This window comes from Lepus europaeus, chromosome 15, assembly GCF_033115175.1.
Source record: "Lepus europaeus isolate LE1 chromosome 15, mLepTim1.pri, whole genome shotgun sequence".
Classification (NCBI taxonomy): Eukaryota; Metazoa; Chordata; class Mammalia; order Lagomorpha; family Leporidae; genus Lepus; species Lepus europaeus.
Window position 1 is genome coordinate 11148773 of NC_084841.1, and position 6000 is coordinate 11154772.

Sequence of the window (6000 nt, forward strand, 5' to 3'; positions counted from 1 at the left end):
AGAGTAGACTTGATACATTAAGGATGTATATTACAACCCAAGCACAACCACTAAAAAGTAAAATGTAGATGTACACCTAACAGACCAATACCAGGAAATAAGGCAAAATGAACAGTGAACAAATAGATGGTAGATTTAATCCCAACCCTATTGTTAAATATCAGTGATAGGAATCCTCCAGTTAAAAAGAATGAATTGTATTGTGAAGTAGAAAAAGCAGCATGCAGAGTTGTGTATGGAGTTTGATTCACTTTTGATACAATATTTAGGAAGCAGAAACTAAAACCTCACCACACTTATATATCTATCTGTATAAATGTATATGTGTATATATAAGTGTACACATACCCATATCAGAACATAGATTAGGACTAGGAATTGACATGAACAAACAAAAAGATTGATCACCTTAGGGAAATATTGTTAATTCTATTCTTAGATTCTGGAACCCCAACTTACTTTCTATAACAAATTACCAAAATTTAAAGAAATGGAGATCTGAAGATACAGAAAGTTATGTCCTAAATCCCTTTGTCTAGTGTTTTATTGTATTTTCTGAACCTCTAGTTTTGTGGGGTAAAGCAAATATTCTGTGATAATTCTCCAGTGTTCTAGACCTGTTTAAAATACATTAGCATTTTAGCTGGTACTGGCACATGGCACTAGCTATTGTTGTAAAGGTTCATTAAGCATGACAAGAAGCTCCACCCAAAGTGAGAAGTGAGTTGGTCATGGTTCTTTGCTTGCAGGCAACAGGAACTGATTTTGACTGAAAGGAAAGGAAATTATTGGGAAGACCAGAAAAGTAGTCTTGGAATCCAGACTGCTTCAGGGGAGAGGAAGCAGGAAGCCCAAGGATGGTGGACTGCAATAGCAGTTTGATTATGTTGCTCCTAACACCATTAATCAATTGCAGTCTTACTTCCAAACTTAAACCACTGGCTTAAATGTCAAAGTTTTGGAATAGAACACTAGACTCATGATATATCCATTCTCTGTATAACCAAGGGCCTACTGAGAGATGCTCAGGGAGCCTTAGAGTCCTGGTAGCAAGAGAGCTACTGCCTGTCAATACAGTCCCACCAAGGTTACAGGAGCACAGAGGAGGAAAGGCTATTTCCCAAAGTGAAATAAGGGTCCCTTGGAATGTTGGTGGACATTGGTGCTCAAAACACATCTTTTTTGGTACTGAAAAGCAGAAGGCATTAGAGAAATGTGCAGAGTTGAGTGTTAGGCCCAGAAATACAGGGTCTGATGCAGCACCTGATCCAACTGTATCCCTGAGTCTTGGCTGCAAACTGAGAAGAGCAATGCTTTTATGTTATGAATGTGTGGGAGTTGAATTTATGGTCCCAAATCCATATTGTAATAGACATTATGATTTGCCTTTAAAAGCTTGAAGGAAATTGATATAGTAGTGTTTGTGATGATGGCTTATTTACAAGTAATAGATGAATTTTGCAAACAAATTTCAATTTCATTCTCAGTCTCTCTCTTTGAGTGTTCTCATAATGCATGCTTACTGTTTTCTGATAGGACCCTAATACTAACCAGAAATAAATATGTAAAGAAAACTGGGAAAGAAGCTGTTGAAAATGCAATATATGTTAATGAGGTGAGATGAACTGGAGAAAGATAAGCCAGATTGCCAACCTTGGGAAATCATTAAAGAAGCAGATTGTTGAGATTCTGAGCACTTCCAAAGAATGGCTCCCTTTCAGACAGGCTTAGAATTCCAAAAAGTAGTAATCACTGAAGGGACAGATAAGGAAATAAATTAGAGAATTGTTATGGGTAGAGATGGAAAACCTTGGGTTTTTGAAACACTTGGACTCGAGATCCTGCTCCTAACTTCTCAGAATGTCAGGGGCTCCTCTGTGTGCCTCCCCACAGGAGAAAAGTGCTATATGCTACTGTTGATCCTTTTATGGTAATGTACCCTGGGACTCTCATGGAATTTCTGAGTGCTTACCCAGCATTAGTAAGCCAAAGCAAAGGAAAAAATTGACATTAAGAGGTCCTTTTAAATTTCATCAAATATTTTTATGCTTTGTTTTTCCTGTGAAGGCAACATCTGGTTTTATGTAAATTGCCAGAGGTAAGCATCCTATACTAGTTGCTTTATTTAAATACAAGTAAGTATGGCAAGTGGCAAGTAAAATTGAGCCATTTAAGAATGCAAATGATAGAAGACAGTAAAGTAGAAGCACACATGCTTACTTAGGCTTTGTCAATCATCTTGTCCATCTCCCAGTCAGAATGCATGGGTCAGAAGAATTTTGTGTTTTGACAGAGTTTTGCTCTTTAGTCATTCCTGGGGCTTTTCTATACAATTTCTTGTTTTGAAATGGTAAATCCTACAAAATTATTTTATAACATTGTTATGTGGAGAATTACCATCTACCTTACACATGAATCCTACTTTTAAAAGATTTATTTAAAGAGTTACAGAGAGGCAGAGGCAGAGAGAGTGAGAAAGAAAGGTCTTCCATCTGCTGGTTCACTCCCCAAATGATCACAAAAGCTGGAGCTGAGCTGATCTGAAGCCAGGAGTGAGAGCTTCTTTCAGGTCTCCCATGCAGGTGCAGGGGCCCAAGGACTTGGGCCATCTTCTACTGCTTTCCCAGGCCATAGCAGAGAGCTGGATTGGAAGAGGAGCAGCCGGGATATGAACTGGCACCCATATGGGATGCTGGCACTGCAGGTGGTGGCTTTACCCACTATGCCACAGCTCAGGCCCTGTGAATCCAATTTTGACAGAGCTGATCACATAGAACTACTCGTGTAGGGAATATACATCTGCACTTTTGTGCTAAAGTTCATCATTGATGAATTCAGGAAAGTAAAGGATTAGATCTACAACTTGTTATCCTTTCCTCATCTTGGAAATGGGCCCATTTCCAGACCAGATCCAGGTTATATCTTGGGAATTTGCACTCATCTGAAGCAAGCTCAAGAATTTAAGCATGAAGGCTTTTAATTGAATTAATGTTAAGCCTGAGTATATCCAGGGCACATGCCTTCATTTTTTTTAAAAGATTTATTTATTTATTTGAAAGAGTTACACTGAGAGAGGCAGAGGCAGAGAGAGAGAAAGGTCTTCCATCCAATGGTTCATTCTCCAATGGCCGCAACATCTGGAGCTGCACCAATTTGAAACCAGGAGCCAGCAGCTTCCTCCCAGTCTCCCATGCGGGTGCAGGGGTCCAAGGACTTGGGCTATCTTCTGTTGCTTTCCCAGGCCATAGCAGAGAGCTGGATTGGAAGAGGAGCAGCTGGGTCTTGAACCAGCACCCATATGGGATGCTGGTGCTTCAGGCCAGGTTGTTAACCCACTGCGCCACAGTGCTGGCCCCTTGCCTTCATTTTTTAATGTCACAGAATATTCTGTACTCCCAGAATAAAATAAATTTCCCAGTAATGCAGTGGGATGACTTGGTCAAGAATTTAGTAATAAAGACAACTTTCATGAATACAAGTGATGAGTTATTTCACAACTGTCATCTTAGTTTGTCATGTTTGTGTAATTACAAGTTATGGATAAGGAAATGTAACTGAACGGCAAGTGATTTTTCTGTGTATGGCACATAACAATATATTTTGTTGAGTGGGCTAATGAGGTGATGTATTATAAAATGTACAGATAAGGTAATCATGGCTCCACTAACATATACAGTGCTGAAAAGAAAAAAAAGAGTTGTAACAGAAATGTCACTTTTAGGTAACTTTTGCAGATCTAGAGGGCCTTTTACATGCTACCTTTGAAAGGATTGCAGCCCCAGGAACCTGTCCATGGTGCTGAATCTGGTGTGACGCAATTAAGTCAGAATGGCTGTCACAAATTGCTATACACTTCTGCGTTTCTATTGCCAGTGACAGTGCTAATAATACAAAATTATTTCATCAAATATTGTTAACTTTTTAAGAATTTGAAGGAGTTTTTTTTCAAAAATAGAAGCTTTATTTAGTTATGAGGCTACTCAAAAATTCACAGAAAATGGAATTAACAAGTGAGTTTATTGCAATGTGAAAAATTAAAACATGTAGTTTTTTAAGGTGATATTCATTTTCATGAAATTTTTGATCCAGCATAATACAAACATTAAATTCTTGTTTTAAAGACATAACTCAGTAGATTTTAGTATATTCACAAAGTTTTGGAATCATCACCACTATCTAACTTGAGAACATTTTCATTAATACAAAAATAAATCCTCTACTAATTATCAAATTCCCCATGACTTAAGCCTCTGGAAACCATGAATCTACCTTTTGTCTCTATAGGTTTAACTGTTCTGGACAGTTCTTCCAAGTGGAAATCATATGTGACCTCTTATGACTAGCTTCTTTCATATGGCATGTTACCAAGGACTGTTTATGAAGTAACATGAATCAGTTCTTCATAACTTCTTATTGATATTCCATTGTTTGGATAGGCCATATTTCACTCATCTACTCATCAGTATATGGACATTTGAGTTGTTTCTACTTTTAGACTCTCACAAGTAGCATTGCTGTGACCTTCCATGTACAAGTTTTTGTGCAAACATGCTTTTCAGTTCTCTTGAATAATACCTAAAAGTAGACTTGCTGGCTTTGAGATATCCTGATAAGTGGGAAATATCTCATTGTGGTTGCATTTCCCTAATGACTAATTATGTTGAGCATCTTTTAATATATTTATGGACCATTTATTTCTGGATAAATGTCTATTCAAATTCTTTGCTCATTTTTTAAAAGATTGGATTAGGGGCCAGTGCTGTGGTGCAGCAGGTTAATGCCCTGGCCTGAAGCGCCGGCATCCCATATGGGCGCCAATTAGAGACCCGGCTGCTCCATTTCTGATCCAGCTCTCTGTTATGGCCTGGGAAAGCAGTAGAAGATGGCCCAAGTCCTTGGACCCCTGCACTCGCATGGGAGACCCAAAAGAAGCTCCTGGCTTTTGGCTTCAGATTGGTGCAGCTCCGGCCGTTGCTGCCAGTTGGGGAGTGAACCATCGGATGAAAGACCTCTCTCTCTCTCTCTCTCTCTCTCTCTCTCTCTCTCTCTCTCTCCTTCTCCTCTCTCTATGTAACTCTGACTTTCAAATAAATAAATCTTCAAAAAAATATTGGATTATTTTTTCTTTTATTGTTGAGGTGAAAGAGTTCTTTACATATTCTGTATACAAGCCTCATCACATACAGAATTTACAGGTATTTTAGTCTGTGAGTTGTATTTTCACTTTCTTGATTGTGCATGATGGACTATTTTGCTTCATATGTTTTATTTGCTTATTAACCATTGTCCACATTGGGTTATGAAGAATTCTCAGTCTTCAACAAAACCTCTCATATGACTAGGGATAAGAAAAAGGCAGGTTTAAAGGGTCCCATTTCTGGCTGCTACTGTTCCTTACACTATTTCAGAGAGATGGGGATGTTACAGAAACATGGTTAGCTCCATCTCTCATGTACTAAAATTGCAGAGCAGGCACAGAACCACCAGTGCTTACCCAGGGCTCACAGAGCTTCTGTGCAGGACCACTGGGATAATTGTTTCACTCAGGGAACAGAATTTGCTCTCACCTAGTTGTCTGGATAGACTCATACTTCCCAGGCATCTCTTAGGGCAACCGTCTTGATGGCCCTGAAATTCTGCCAGAGTTAGTTTCTGTAAAAGGGAAAAGGAGAAGATTACATTTCAATAAATTTTTTCTAATTTCAAATTAACAAAGCAAATATTTACATGTTACTTACTGTGTACCAGGAACTAGGCTTGATATGGAGACTGAAGAAGAATCACACATTCCTTACCCCAGGGAGGGTCACTCAGTAATGGGGAGACTGATGGAAAACAAACAGTGATAAATCAGCTTTATACCAATCTCTCTTTGGAACTAATGGTGATTTAGAAATGTTCATAGGAAGCCAGGGAGTGGTGGAAGTTACAGATTAAAGGCTGAGGTGGGTCTTTAGTCTATCAATTAAAGGACACTCGTGTCCCCCATCAGAATACCTG